General features: G+C 40.6%; 1 pseudogene; it reads right to left on the bottom strand.

The window, feature by feature from the left end:
• Positions 1-16,518, bottom strand: part of LOC149267260 (uncharacterized) — a 63,640-nt pseudogene that overhangs the window by 22,242 nt on the left and 24,880 nt on the right.

Below are 16,518 nucleotides of genomic sequence, written 5' to 3'. Positions count from 1 at the left end.
TTTGGCAGGAAAGAAGATGAGGAAATGTCGCGCCAATGAAGTTCCAGCGCCCATAGTGTCCCTAGTTGCATAATGCGTGAAGGGTGTGCAGTTCAATTGGTCCAGACATCTCTGTCAGGAGTTCCTCACAAACTGCCGAGAGGTCCAGGATGAAACCAAGTCATTTCACTACGCTTGGTTATTGTTGTCCATTGTACTTGTCACATGGGAATTTCTGGAGGACAACCAGTTTCCTCTACTTGAGGAAGGATTGCTGGAGGCAACGCAATTTGCTTCCTTATGGGCTACAAAGGACCCCGTGCGGAAGACTAGAGACAAAAATATTTTGGGTCCTTAAGGAAGCAAGTTTTCGCATGGCCATTAACCAACATCCAAGGTTGTCCCCAACCTTATATTGTCATGGGGTTGATTCAATCCTTAGACGATGCTTAACCTTAGAAGAAGTTGAGTTAGTGCTGAATGATTGCCATAGTGGATCCTATGGTTGTCATCTATCTAGGCTTGTTGCAGCCCAAAAATTCTTGCATGCAGTGTATTTTTGGCCTTCAATTTTCAAAGATTGTGTTGAAGCAGTTAAAAATGTCATTGTTGGTAGGTTTATACTTAGAAAATGTGTGCTCATTCAGCTCTGTTTTTTCCTGTTATTACCATCGGTTCATTCACAAAGTGGGGCATTGATTTTACAACTTGTAACCCACATTTGACAAAGGGTCATAAGTATATTATTGTAGCAATGGACTACTTTACCAAGTGTGCTGAAGCTATGCCTACTGTAGTGAATGATGGTCAAACAACTACCATGTTTCTTTTCAACCAAGACATTTCTCATTCTGGTATTCCAAAGGAGATTATCACTAACCATGGTAGTCATTTCTAGAAAAAGATGATGGCTGAATTGGCTCTCAAGTTGGGTTTCCAGCAGGAGCATTTGTCTCCTTACTATGGAAGCCATGAATAAATCCCTGAAACTTATCCTACAAATGAAAATTAGTAAGGCTCGATCCAATTGGTATATCAAGTTATATCATGTGCTTTGGGCATACTAGATGTCGGTTAAGACTGCTACGGGTTTCACTCCTTTTCAACTAGTTTATGGTTTGAAATCAATATTCCCTGTGGAATGTGAAATTCCATCTCTTAAATTAGTTGTAAAATTTCTTCCAGACACTTCTAGTCTTGAAGAAATTTCGTTCATTTGGAACATCTTGACAAGTAGCATCAAGATGCTTCCACAATCAATGAAGCTCATAAAAAAGAGTGAAAGTCCAATATGATAAGGTTGTGCGTCCTAGGGTTTTCTATAAATGTGACCTTGTCCTGGTCCCTGACCAAGACAAAGATGCCTCGAGGGCAGGTAATTTTAAATCCATGTGGTACGGTCCTTTTATCGTTTAAAAGGTCTTAAAAAAAAGGATTTTACAAATTGGTTGATTTTGATGGAAACAAGCTGTCGGAGCCTAGAAATGGGCTCTATATTAAAAAGTATTATGCCTAGGTTTTTTCCTATCATTTTCTTGGTTGTAGATATTGTATATGTTTTTGCATATATGTCTATAGGTTTGATAGTGATATCGATATTTTGATTTACTTTGGCAGGTATTGATGGATGATTTGGTATATCTAGGGTTCACCGATGGTGCTAGTTGACATACCTGGAATTTGGCTTCCGCGGCTTGGGTAATTTACTACCCATCAAGTCAGTTGTTGGTTTCAAGAGGAATATGTATCAACCCTACTTCAAATAATGTTGCCAAATAAACTGCTGTGGTTAGCCTACTATCTGAAGCAATGTCTCTTGGTATTGATTAGTTAGTAGTATACTTGGATTCACAACTGGTGGTTTCTCAGTTAAACAACATCTATCATGTGAGAGATCCTTATTTATATGGCCAATTTCTAAGAATGCATTTATTACAAAGATCATTTAATTTTATCACATTTATTCATATTCCATGATCAGAAAATTCTTATGTTGATTCCATAGCTAATCAATCATTAGATTGACATATTAATCATTCATCGCATTAAAAATAAACGAACGTCATCTATATATATGATCATCACATTATGAAACCATCTATATATAGATAGATGTTTTTGTTCACAATGTTATACAAAATCGGGACAAAAATGTCGTACAAAATTAGGGCTTAAGCCCAATAATTCGTGTCAAAATTTGGACATCTCTAATCTATGTCTATGGGTCTAGCCCCGGATGTGCATCTCAGAAGAAGACGATGCAATTATCCAGTTGTCGAAAGAGCCATACACAATATCATGGTACTCCTACCAAGCGTATCTGCATAGCCTCTAGTAGATCCTCTATTGCCACCATTGGTACCTGGTGAGTTAACCTCTCCAAGTTCCTTTGTACGATATGGAGGCATCTCTCGGTCTCCGCCGCGGTACTCTCCGCATCTCTTCCATGACACCTATGCTTGGGTAGACCCTCAGGTCTTACTAGTCCCACATCTGTATCATGATCAAATAATTTTGTAAGAATATTTGTCTCATAAAAGAATTTCAATTCATAATCTTTTGAAATCTAAAAAAAAAATCAAATAACTTTAAAAAACTTACTTTTTTTTACCTATGGAACCCCATGCAGCATTTGGTGGAAGCACTAGATCTGGATCCCCTCTGAAGTCCATGCCTGCATAGGGGTAGTCCTCGATGGCAATGAATTGTTGTTCACACCAAAGGAAAACATCATCATCAAAAGTTGTTCTAGGGACCTCGCCACCCCCTAGTCTGTTCATCAAATCAACCCATCTACCTATACGTGGATCCCTTTGATCCAGATTTAAATAGGAACACAACAAATTACAAATATAACCATACATAGAGAGATGCAATAGAAATAATACTTAATTTCATTACTGTAAAATAATGAAATATGCTTACAAACAGAAATGGAAATAAACTAGCTAAGGCGATGGTAGCTTATCTTTGAGAAGAGATGTGGCGGATACATGCCTCCGAATTGTCTTAAAATGAGGCTTGAAGACCTATTTATTTTTGAGAAACAATGAAAAACCCTAAACATCAAAAAACCTAACCCTAGGAGATGAAGCACCAAACTATGGGCCCTGTTTTGGGTAAATTGGTACATTAACTTCTTGGGGTCATAACTTTGGCATATCATCTCCGTTTGACACACACAATACCTCGTTAGAAATATCTATCCAAGGATTACAACTTTGGGAAGCGAAACATCGATCTATGGACACATGTTGCTCATAGTTTTCTAAAAAATGTCGTTTAGGGCCTCAAAACGTCTCCAGAAATTTAGGACTTGAAAATCTACTAAAAATAGTAAATTGTGCTACAATTAAGGAAACTAAAAAGCTGAAAGAAACAATGGTGGGTGTCCAAGTGGAATTGGTCGGTTGCATCCAATATCCACTTGGATAACCTTTGGGATGTTGATGGTAGAGAGCACTTTGGGTCAAAGCCCTGGTATCCTCTCAAAGAAGAAAGTGCAAAGGATAGTACCATACCCAAAATGTTTGGTATTACTCTTTTTTATAGAAGTGAGTTGCTTCTTCAGATTTATCAGGAGGTTTGTACACCAATCAAAGACTGTGGTGAGGCAATCCACCACTAGGCTCATTATAACACACAATGCCTAGTGCAATGAAGCTGAACATGCTACCTTCTCAATATTAAAAAGGAGAATTCTGAGGGATATACTCTCCACATTCTTTATTGGGATCTGTGTCCCTACGTTCTCATTATTTCTGGGGAAATATATGCGAATATAATCATCTATGCTAAGACTGCCTTGGGCCTTCCCTTGGTATTTAACTAGCTACCCTCTTCGGGAAAGTCCAGCGATGAAATAAATATCTTCTACTTCAATTCCCAAGGGCATTTGATCAATAATAAAAACATCCTCTTTTGGATCCCAGTAATTCACAAGCATCTCCAGAAACCTTGTGTTGGTTTTCATATTTGGCATTTTGAAATTTTTTAACAATCCACACCCTCTCAATGCATCTAGTGACAATGGATCATTCATTACTTCATTGTCTACTATACTATCCTCTCTTTCTTTCCATGTGATAGTCATCTTGCAATTCAAAATTTTCATCCATTAAAAATCATAGTTTAAAATTTCTCACTGTGCACACACAGGTTCACATCATACAAAGTCGTGTATAGGGCTTACTCATATGGGGCTTCAATATGCCCAACCCACGTACGCATAAAGAAAAAATATAAAAACAAATTCTTTATAGTAAAAATCTTAAAAAATTGTTTGAAATGCACATAAATTCATTAAAGGATCGAATTTGAGGAATACCTGGACATTTTGTAACTGTTCGGGCCGAGAAATAAGGTGGATTGTGGGTGTTGGTTTTTGCTCCAAAGCTCCTTCTCTCAATTTTTCAAAATTCAAATGAGGTTTGTTGGGCCAAAAGGTCTATTTATAACTGGCGATTTAAAAAACATTTTAAAACCCACTTTTACAAAGTTTACATTTTATTTATAATAATTTTATAAACTTTGTGACATTTTGGCCTTGAGCGCTGGGATAGGTTGTATTTCAGGTTAAATTGAATACTTTGATATTCACTCTACTGCTTCGATTCCATTACCATTGACTCGTTATGGAACGTATCGTTTTTCGTCACTGACATATAGGTTAGGAAATATCACTTTTTCATTGCATTATGCATTCTAGCCTCCATATTGCGATATATTGCCTTAGGATCGACCCCATTGTGTTATGATTCTTAAAACCATTTTTCACTCACCAACTTATAAAATCATGACATGATGGTAGAGCCTTCCTTTACATGGACTTCCTAGTTAGATCCTCAATGACATATGTTTCCCATTATGCAAATATTGAGTAGGCTCAGGGGTCCTCTTTATTCTCACTGTTAGCACCTAAATCTGCCTTAGGTTGAAAGAAGGCAAAAATTAGGGTAACCACAAACCACACTCAGTCTGGTAGCTACCCCTACCAGAGCGGGAGAGGGCTCTCTCCGAGTCACGCTCAGATAACGGATATGAAAAATGGTCTGAGATGACTTACAATGCAATATTTACCTTAGGCTAGTAAGTGAAAAGGGATTTTGGAAAATATTTTTTGAAGTGACCGAGCTTCTGGGATGTATATGGGGCTGGCGCTTAGCAAAGAACAGAGAAATGAATATGAAGGCACAGATTATTCTGTGAGGCAAGGTAGGCGGCAAGCGCAGCAATTTTGGCTTAAGGTAATGCGGAATGGAAAGATTGCTGAAGAGGGTGAAAAGGGCATGGTCGCATGAATCCTTTTCAATAGAAGAATAACATTGCACATGAAATTTTCCCACAGGGAGAGCAATATAAATTGAATTCTACCTAATCTCACTTAGAAAATTTCACTGAAATGAAGCATGAAATGAAATATGAAACATAAAAATATACATATGGAACATAAGAACACATTTTCTACACTCACGACCACAAGAATCTCATGAAACAGAGCTGTTGCCTTTCATTAATTCTCTGTCAAAAAATACACAGTGCAGAAACAAAGTTTCTTTCCCACAGTCACCTAGAAGTTACAAGCCAGCCAACCCTTTGCAAATAACTTGCATATAATATATAGAAATTGTAGAGAAGAGATGCAACGCTTAGGGGTTGGGAAGTTACTCAAATCATTCCGAAAAGGAGATGGAGAGCCAACCATCAGCTACAGGTGCAGCGCTCTCAAGCATGACATTTGGCTGTGGTGACCCTTTGCATTCTTTTGCCACTTGGATAGATGCCCATATAGAGATAAAACACTTTAAATGCTTCCTTTGGTGCCAAAAAACCAAAGTGTAGATGACCGGGCCCACTTGGAGAAGTCGCGACCCGAAATTTCGCGAAACGGGAGAAAATTGGCAATTTTTCCTCTGTCAATCGCGCTACTTTGGGGCCTGTTTTGGGGCACTTGCAGGTGTTCAAAATGTACCCAAGTGGGCTTGTTGGAAAGCCTATCCTGTCTACTTTCTAACCCCAATGGAATTTTTGAATTTGGTGCTCATTTGCCTCTCCAAATCTTCATTCTCCCAAGACTGCTTTCTGTGTGTCAAAAAAGTGGCAGAGAGGCCATTTTTGGGTGTTTTTTGACCTTTAGGAGACTTAGATCTTGTCAAAATTTCTTGCCCAGACACTAGTAGTCGTAATTTTAGATTCTAAATCCAAATATGCAAGCCGTTCCTTGATTAGAGTCCTATATTTTTAGCGTCGCGCCAGTGGCGCGGCGCACAGGGAGGAATTTCCTATTTTATACCCAAAAAATTTACCTGTAACCAAAATTTGCCCAAATTTTTTGAAATTTGGGCTGGAGGTTCCCCATGAAGTGCTATGCTATGCCAAGGAAGCTTCAGCCAAGATTCGAAGTCGATCTTTCTCTTTTGCCTTCTTTGCCTCCTTGGCCTCCTTTGTCGCTTTGCTCAATTTTGCCTTTAGGCTCCTGATTCTTGCTTTGGAACTCATGTTTCGAGCCTGGTAGTGATGAGTCATGTGCCTCAACATGTCCTTCTCCCTGTTTTCTTTATCCAACCGCTGCTCCAAGTGAACGTTCACTTTCTCTAGCACATACTCCCGGTCTTCGTCTCTTTGCTCCATAGGTCTGCCTTGTGCTGCCAGGATGTGTCGTCGATTTTCCTTGATCATTTGCAACTCTATCTCCGCAAGCTGATCCTCAAGTTGCTTGTTCCTCTGCTCCAGATACTGCACGTTCCACTTGGCCCTCTCCCCTAAAGATGTATCACTGTGTGTCTCCCCCTCATAATCTGATGAAATTCCTGATGCCATTATTACTGTGTGTACCTTGAGTTTTCTTTCGCTGCCCTCTGAATCCAATGAAACTGGTGTTTGTCCTGAGAATCTGTCACCAAGGGGAAAATAAAATAGGGAGTGTTAGGAGGGGAATGATGAAAGGGGAATAGGGATTTAAGAGCAGAAAGTTATTAGGGATTTAGGAATATTTTGGGTATAATTTTGATGGGACAAGGTTTGGATTTTGTTGAGGTAGGGTTGGGTGTTTAGCCATAGGAATCGAGGGAACCAAATGAATATGGTCACAGTGGTGCTAGGGTGATGGTAAGGGGAAAATGCTACAGGGAAATTAGTTGATAGGGGTGGGGTAAAAGAATACTTCAGCAACAATGTCACTGTAGCAAAACCCTAGTTTTTTTATTTTCTTTGTGTATTCCTTTGTTCATAAAAAAAAAAATTGGCATTGGATTTATACTCATCAAAATCATGATATTCTTATCAATTTTAATGCCAAGAGTGAAGGTATTTGCCCCACCTTTCATGTTTGATAGGCATTCACAAAAAAATTTGGCGATTTAGTGGTTTTTTGAGCTTATAGGCCAGTGCGCCACGCGCTCTGAGTGCACCGCGCCAGTGGAAATTTTGCACTGAGGTCGGGCTCCCAGTGTGCCGCGTGCCCTGAGTGCACCACGCCTCTTCATGTGTGCGCCGCGCACTACAAAAATCACCCAGTTTTGCTTGGAAGGATAGGGGAGGGTTTTAGTGGTGGATTTAGGGTGGGTTTCTTAGGAAAATGTTGAAGGGGAGATGAGAAAGATGAGGGGTGAGGGGCCAAGGGGAGTGAAGTGGAACCTTGGTGGAATCATCACAATATTGCAACCCCATCTATCGTTTTTCTTGATGATTTTTTCATGGATGACCTCGTGCATTCGAGGTACCATTTAAACATCTTATAAACACCATATCATTGACAAAATTGATGGACAAGAGGTATCATAAGGCCTACCTCTCAACTTGATAGCTTTCACCAAGAAATTTGAGGCAATTTGGAACAATTTCAGGCCCTTTTTTCCCTGTGCGCCGCGCTCTCTGTGTGCGCCGCGCCAGTGTAAATTTTACACTGGAAAACCTCTCCCAGTGCGCCGCGCTCCCTCTGTGCATCGCGCTCTTTTCCAGGTGACTTTTGGAGGCCTTCCCGGTGTCCAAATTGGGCGCAAGATAGCTTGTTGGAAAGTTATTTGAGTCTACTTTCCAACCCAGCTGGAATTTTTCAATTTGGAGTTCAGTTTCCCTGTCAAAAATCAAATCTTCCAAGACTGGTCAAAATGTGCCTAGTGAGGCTGCCTCAAGGCAGAGTGCTGTTACAGTCAACTTTTGAATGCCTTCCTCAACTCAAAATTGAGCTCATGATAGTGCATTGGAAATATATTTATGTCTAGTTATCATTTGACTCATCAAGCAAGTCATTTGGCCAACTTAGCTAGGAGAAAACGTGATTTTCCCAAGGTCACTCCAGAGGTGCATCAATTCTCTTGAGGCAATTGTATTTTTGACATTTCTCTAAAACCATGACACCTGTGTAAACAGTGAAGGAGGTTTTTTTTCCTTGGCCTATTGTGGAAGAAAACCTCTCTCATCTTTCAAAAATTCATCTTTGATTGCTCAGAAACATCATTTGAGTGAAACCTACCCCGATGTGTGGAACAAGGGATTTGTCAAAATGAAGCGAAATGAAGGGGATAGGGAGCTTCAAAATTCTTCAGGAAATTTTGGGAAGTAGGGAGGGATGTTAGGAAGTAGGGGAAAGTAGAATCTCTAAAATTTAGTGAGGGGAAGGGGTCCAAAACGGCAAAACACAGGTTCAACCTAGAAAATTGCCACATTGTAGCAAGAAACTAGGGTTTGTGTGAAAATGAGGAATTTGGGGGATCTCAGTGATGGGAAGTGTTTGATAAGGTACTGTAAGGATAGGGGAAGGTTTATGAACATCCGGATACAAATTTTCCCAATGATTTGGCTGTCCAAGAGAAATTGCCTTCAAAACCCTAGGAGAGGGAAATGACCTTACCTAGGCGCAACTGAAGCATGAACAAGGTGTAAAATGACCCAGTGGGACTTGACATGATAATGACAACTCTCTAAATGATGGTACACTCAGCTGAACTGTGACATGGACCAAAATTTGGAAAACTTTGACAAGGGTAAAATCAAACCCTAGACTCAATGCCTAGTGACCAAATTATTAGGTAAACTTGACTCGGGATAGAGTCAAAAGTTGAAGAGGGTAAACAGTGATGGTTTTGGGGCACATGGTATTGTGCATCCATGGTATTATGCCCGTGGTATTATATGTAATGGAGCTTATAAAAGGCTGGAAGGACTTCATTGTAATAAAAAGGCCTGGAGGTGAGCGGTGAAGGTTCACTGGCTGGATTGGCCTGGGTTTTGGCCAAGGATAATGAAATTTCATTATGATTGGGTTTTTCCCTGGATTTGGGGTTTTCCCGGATAAACATGTGTGTTTATGTGTTTATGGTTATTGCTGGTTAATTTTATATTTATTCCTCTCAGTATTTATTTATGTTATGCAGTAAATTTCTTAACAACTGGTATCAGAGCCAGATATTGGCTTCAAAGGGATTCTTTGATGCCAGGGGTTTATAGTGCTTGATGATATCAATGCAGCGTTTTTCCAAATCTGGGTCTGGAAAATAATGGTGGAACAATCGTACGTGGAAGAACCTCGAGGAGAATGTGCGGAAGATAGTGCCGTAACCGCCAGGGATCGTAGTGCATTTGCGATATTTACCGGTTTGGAACATTCTGACGAATTGTTCAGGGTTCATGCAGCTTCAAAAATTATTCGTTTTTCCAAATCTGGGTCTGGAAAATAATGGTGGAACAATCGTACGTGGAAGAACCTCGAGGAGAATGTGCGGAAGATAGTGCCATAACCGCCAGGGATCGTAGTGCATTTGCGATATTTACCGGTTTGGAACATTCTGACGAATTGTTCAGGGTTCATGCAGCTTCAAAAATTATTCGTTTTCTGCTACGTGAGGCCACTGGTGCTGGAATCTACGAGGTTCTCATCAGGCTCGCAGTTGGAGCGGTTTGATAGAAGTTTTTGAGCAAATCAAATTGAGAGAGGATGGATCAGAATCGCAGCAGCAAGGAAAAAAAAAATTAATGAAGTCAAAATTATTGCATGTAAATGGGCATACTACTGTAAGACCTGGTAAGGCATGTGTACCCCTTGGTGATCACCAATAAAGTCTGGGTTAGACCTAGGTGATAGGGGGATGTCGAGTTAACAATACCCCAGGTAAAAACTCTAAGGGGGGTAAGAGCTAGAGTGAGCGGGATTGGCTTACTTAGCAGGTTTGGCTGGAGTTAGTCAAGGAACCCCAAGTCAAGTTTAAGGGGGGAATTGTTAGGTAAACTTGACTCGGGATAGAGTCAAAATTTGACGAGGGTAAACAGTGATGGTTTTGGGGCACATGGTATTGTGCATCCATGGTATTATGCCCGTGGTATTATATGTAATGGAGCCTATAAAAGGCTGGAAGGACTTCATTGTAATAAAAAGGCCTGGAGGTGAGCGGTGAAGGTTCACTGGCCGGATTGGCCTGGGTTTTGGCCAAGGATAATGAAATTTCATTATGATTGGGTTTTTCCCCGGATTTGGGGTTTTCCTGGATAAACATGTGTGTTTATGTGTTTATGGTTATTGCTGGTTAATTTTATATTTATTCCTCTCAGTATTTATTTATGTTATGCAGTAAATTTCTTAACACAAATTTTGCTTGAAGACTCACTGAAATGACAAAATTTGACCTTGACACATTAAAATCACCTTGTAAGAGCATGTTTGATCACTGGAGGAAGGCTGTAAATACTGACACTAACATTGGCTCCAATAGGGATGGCAGCTCCTTGGAGGTGCCAAGAACTGCATATCTTTGGGTGAGCAAACAGTGCCTTCGTCCATTGGGCTATGGGGTCCATTATTCCGATAAACCAACATGACTCAATTTTATTGACTGAAACTTGACTCAAACTGACTCAATGCGAACTGAAATGACTGAAAAACTTGACTCTATGCAAAAGGAAATGACTCATGACTAACTTAACTAAAACAAGTATTTACAAAGCTTGTTCAATGGCAGCAGTCCATCAAGATTCGAGGGTTTCAAATCAAGATGACAGCCACCTGCGTACTAATGCAATATGTACAATCATGTGTAATGTGTCTTCCAATGTAAACAATCAAGTAGATGCCTCCCTGATTGATTCTCCTAATCAGATCTTCTGGTCAACAATAGATACTTGTAACTGGGCATCCAAAAAACTAATTGACCCTGATCTCCTTCATCAACGAATACTGCAATAATCACCTTCATGGCTGACTTCAGTAAACCTACCATTGGATCCTGAAGAAAATGAAGATTTTCTTCCTGCTGAAGAAACAAGGTGTCCTTTGCTTCAAATTCTGATCTTCCTTCATCATGTACTTCAGTAAAAGTATGCTCGTGGGCCTCAAAAAACTCTGAACAGGTAGATGAGCAGATATCTTCTTGGAAAACCATTTCAACACATGAAACATATGAAGAGGAATCTGAATGGAAATCCTGAATGTTTTGATCTTCTATGGTGTGAATGTATTGAATGAAGGTCTGATCTTGTTTTTCATACACTAATTGGACTACCTCCTCATGAAGGCTGTATTCTAATGAACTGAGAACATTTGGATCCATAACTGTGTCTTCTGCATCCCAGATGATTTCAACAGCAAAGTTCTCTTTCATAGGATTCCGTACTAGGCATTCTTGGTCATCACAATCTAAATCTGGAACTGAAATAACTGTCCCGACATTATCACATTTTGAAATTAGAAATGAACTTACTTGCATGCCGTCTTCTACTATTGACAGATCTGAACCGACACTTTTTCTTTCATCACCTTCAGCCATATGGAACTCTTCAACCTACTGATTTTGATCCTGCTGCAAAGTTTCCTCTAAGAGTTTTGTGTGCTGCTGAAACGGATTCTCATACAAGGCCTCTATAATCTCATCATCCATGAAATTATCATCCTCATAATATTTTTCAAGACTTTCAATAAAACCATAAGCATGCTTGCAACAGTCATGAACTATATTTAATGATGGATAAGATTCTTGATATCTTTCAATGAACAGGGCATGAAAATCTTTTAGACAGTAAATACAAGCAGCGGGCAAATTTTCATACCAAGATCGGGCTTCACCTTCTAGAGTGGCCATGAATATCTTCATTAAGCAATCTTCAGGAAAATCAACCTTCAACTTGCGAATATGCATGTGAAATCGAACTAGATGTAAAGCAGCGTCCTTCTTACCATCATCTTTAAACGTAGGCAGATTTCTTGACCAATCTACTTTCGGAATCTTATTGGGAAAGCCTAGAATGTGATCTCAGCTCATGGGAGCATATCTTCTTGCAATCTGATCCATCTTGAAAATGTCAAAGCTACTGATCTCTTTGCAGTGGAGTCACCATGAAGCACTGGTTGCTAGATTCTTCAGTGAAAGGAGTCGCCAGGTGAATGATTTCAATCGTCTTCTTATGTCTGATCGTTGTTCACCGTCAACCATCAGATCTGCACTTGAGATATGTTTCTGGGGGCAAGAAAATCTACAAGCAAACCATTTTTGTTCCCCAATATGGTCGCCACTATGTTAGCACCTAAATCTGCCTTAGGCTGAAAGAAGGCAAAAAATAGGGTAACCACAAACCACGCTCAGTCTGGTAGCTAGCCCTACCAGAGCAGGAGAGGGCTCTCTCCGAGTCACACTCAGCTAACGGATAGGCAAAATGGTCTGAGATGACTTACAATTCAATATTTACCTTAGGCTAGTAAGTGAAAATGGATTTTGGAAAGGATTTTTGAAGTGACCGAGCTTCTGGGATGTATATGGGACTAGCGCTTAGCAAAGAACAGAGAAATGAATATGAAGGCACAGATTATTCCGTGAGGCAAGGTAGGCGGCAAGCGTAGAAATTTTGGCTTAAGGTAATGCGGAATGGAAAGATTGCTGAAGAGGGTGAAAAGGGCATGGTCGCATGAATCCTTTTCAACAGAAGAATAACACTGCACATGGAATTTTCCCATAGGCAGTGCAATATAAATTTAATTCTACCTAATCTCACTTAGAAAATTTCACTGAAATGAAGCATGAAATGAAATATGAAACATAAAAATATACATATGGAACATAAGAACACATTTGCTATACTCACGACCACAAGAATCTCATGAAACAGAGCCGCTGCCTTTCATTAATTCTCTGTCAAAAAATACACAGTGCAGAAACAAAGTTTCTTTCCCACAGTCTCCCAAAGGTTACAAGCCATCCAACCCTTTGCAAATAACTTGCATACAATATATAGAAAGTGTAGAGAAGTGATGGAACGCTCAGGGGTTGGGAAGTTACTCAAATCATTCCGAAAAGGAGATGGAGAGCCAACCATCAGCTATAGGTGCAGCGCTCTCAAGCATGACATTTTGCTGTGGTGACCCTCTGCATTCTTTTGCCACTTGGATAGATGCCCATTTGGAGAGAAAACTCTTTAAATGCCGCCTTTGGTGCCAAAAAACTGAAGTGTAGATGAGTGGGCCCACTTGGAGAAGTCGCGACCCGAAATTTCACGAAACAAGAGCAAATTGGCAATTTTTCCTCTATGCGCCATGCCATTTTCTCTGTGCGTCGCGCTACTTTGGGGCCTGTTTTAGGGCACTTGCAGGTGTTCAAAATGTGCCCAAGTGGGCTTTTTGGAAAGCCTGCCTTGTCTACTTTCTAACCCCACTAGAATTTTTGAATTTGGTGCTCATTTGCCTCTCCAAATCTTCATTCTCCCAAGACTGCTGTCTGTGTGTCAAAAAAGTGGCAGAGAGGCCATTTTTGGGTGTTTTTTGACCTTTAGGAGACTCAGATCTTGTCAAAATTTCTTGCCCGGACACTAGTAGTCATAATTTTCGATGCTGAATCCAAATATGCAAGTCGTTCCTCGATTATAGTCCTATATTTTTAGTGTCGCGCCAGTGGCGCTGCGCATAGGGAGGAATTTCCTGTTTTATACCCAAAAAATTTGCCTATGAACAAAATTTGCCCAAAGTTTTTGAAATTTGGGCTGGAGGTTCCCTATGAAGTGCTATGCTATGCCAAGAAAGCTTCAGCCAAGATTCAAAGCCGATCTTGCTCTTTTGCCTCCTTTGCCTCCTTGGCCTCCTTTGTCGCTTTGCTCAATTTTGCCTTTAGGCTCCTTATTCTTGCTTTGGAACTCATGTTTCGGGCCTAGTAGTGATGAGTCATGCGCCTCAGCATGTCTTTCTCCCTGTTTGCTTTATCCAACTGCTGCTCTGAGTGAACGTTCACTTTCTCTAGCACATACTCCCGGTCTTCGTCTCTTTGCTCCATAGATCTGCCTTGTGCTGCCAGGATGTGTCGCAGGTTTTCCTTGATCATTTGCAACTCTATCTCAGATAGTCGATCCTCAAGTTGCTTGTTCCTCTGCTCCAGATACTGCACGTTCCACTTGGCCCTCTCCCCTAAAGATGTGTACTGTGTGTCTCCCCCTCATAATCTGATGAAACTGTTGATGCCATTATTACTGTGTGTACCTTGAGTTTTCTTTTGCTGCCCTCTGAATCCAATGAAACTGGTGTTTTTCCTGAGAATCTGTCACCAAGGGGAAAATAAAACAGGGAGTGTTAGGAGGGGAATGATGAAAGGGGAATAGGGATTTAAGAGGAGAAAGTTATTAGGGATTTAGGAATATTTTGGGTATAGTTTTGATGGGACAAGGTTTGGATTTTGTTGAGGTAGGGTTTGGGTTTTTAGCCATAGGAATCGAGGGAACCAAATGAATATGGTCATAGTGGTGCTAGGGTGATGGTAAGGGGAAAATGCTACAGGGAAATTAGTTGATATGGGTGGGGTAAAAGAATACTTCAGCAACAACGTCACTGTAGCAAAACCCTAGTTTTTTTATTTTCTTTTTGTATTCCTTTGTTCATAAAAAAAAATTTGGCATTGGATTTATACTCATCAAAATCATGATATTCTTATCAATTTTAATGCCAAGAGTGAAGGTATTTGCCCCACCTTTCAAGTTTGATAGGCATTCACAAAAATTTTGGGCGATTTAGTGGTTTTTTGAGCTTATAGGTCTGTGCGCCGCGCGCTCTGCCCAGTGCGCCGCACGCTCTGAGTGTGTCGCGCCAGTGGAAATTTTGCACTGAGGTTGGGCTCCCAGTGTGCCATGCACCCTGAGTGCGCCGCGCCTCTTCATGTGTGCGCCGCGCGCTACAAAAATCGCCCAGTTTTGCTTGGAAGGATAGGGGGAGGGTTTTAGTGGTGGATTTAGGGTGGGTTTCTTAGGAAAATGTTGAAGGGGAGATGAGAAAGATGAGGGGTGAGGGGCCAAGGGGAGTGAAGTGGAACCTTGGTGGCATCATCACAATCTTGCAACCCCATCTATCATTTTTCTTGATGATTTTTTCATGGTTGACCTCGTGCATTCGGGGTACCATTTAAACATCTTATAAACACCATATCATTGACAAAATTGATGGACAAGAGGTATCATAAGGCATACCTCTCAACTTGATAGCTTTCACCAAGAAATTTGAGGCAATTTGGAACATTTTCAGGCCCTTTTTTCCCTTTGCACCGCGCTCTCTGTGTGCGCCGCGCCAATGTAAATTTTACACTGGAAAACCTCTCCCAGTGCACCGCGCTCCCTCTGTGCATTGTGCTCTTTTCTAGGTGAATTTTGGAGGCCTTCCTGGTGTCTAAATTGGGCGCAAGATAGCTTTTTAGAAAGGTATTTGAGTCTAATTTCCAACCCAACCGGAATTTTTCAATTTGGAGTTCATTTTCCCTGTCAAAAATCAAATCTTCCAAGACTGGTCAAAATGTGCCCAGTGAGGCTGCCTCAAGGCAGAGTGCTGTTACAGTCAACGTTTGAATGCCTTCCTCAACTCCAAATTGAGCTCATGATAGCTCATTGGAAATATATTTTTGTCTAGTTATCATTTGACTCATCAAGAAAGTCATTTGGCCAACTTAGCTAGGAGAAAACTTGATTTTCCCAAGGTCACTTCAGAGGTGCATCAATTCTCCTGAGGCAATTGTAGTTTTGACATTTCTCTAAAACCATGACACCTGTGTAAAAAGTGAAGGAGGTTTTTATTTCTTGGCCTGTTTTGGACAAAAACCTCTCTCATTTTTCATAAATTCATCTTTGATTTCTCAGAAACATCATTTTCATGAAACCTACCCCGATGTGTGGAACAAGGGATTTGTCGAAATGAAGCGAAATGAAGGGGATAGGGAGCTTCTAAATTCTTCAGGAAATTTTGGGAAGTAGGGAGGGATGTTAGGAAGTAGGGGAAAGTGGAATCTCTAAAATTGAGTGAGGGGAAGGGGTCCAAAAAGGCAAAACACAGGTTCAACCTAGAAAATTGCCAGGTTGTAGCAAGAAACTAGGGTTTGTGTGAAAATGAGGAATTTGGGGGATCTCAGTGATGGGAAGTGTTTGATAAGGTACTTTAAGGATAGGGGAAGGTGTATGAACATCCGGATACAAGTTTTGCTGATGATTTGGCTGTCCAAGAGAAATTGCCTTCAAAACCCTAGGAGAGGGAAATGACCTTACCTAGGCGCAACTGAAGCATGAACAAGGTGTAAAATGACCCAGTGGGACTTGACA

The sequence above is a fragment of the Pinus tabuliformis genome, chromosome 6, assembly GCF_031772625.1.
Source record: "Pinus tabuliformis cultivar Carrire ecotype Pingquan chromosome 6, CPIR1, whole genome shotgun sequence".
Lineage (NCBI taxonomy): Eukaryota > Viridiplantae > Streptophyta > Pinopsida > Pinales > Pinaceae > Pinus > Pinus tabuliformis.
The sequence above is the reverse complement of the archived record's forward strand: the minus strand, read 5'-3'. Positions and strand labels throughout refer to the sequence as shown.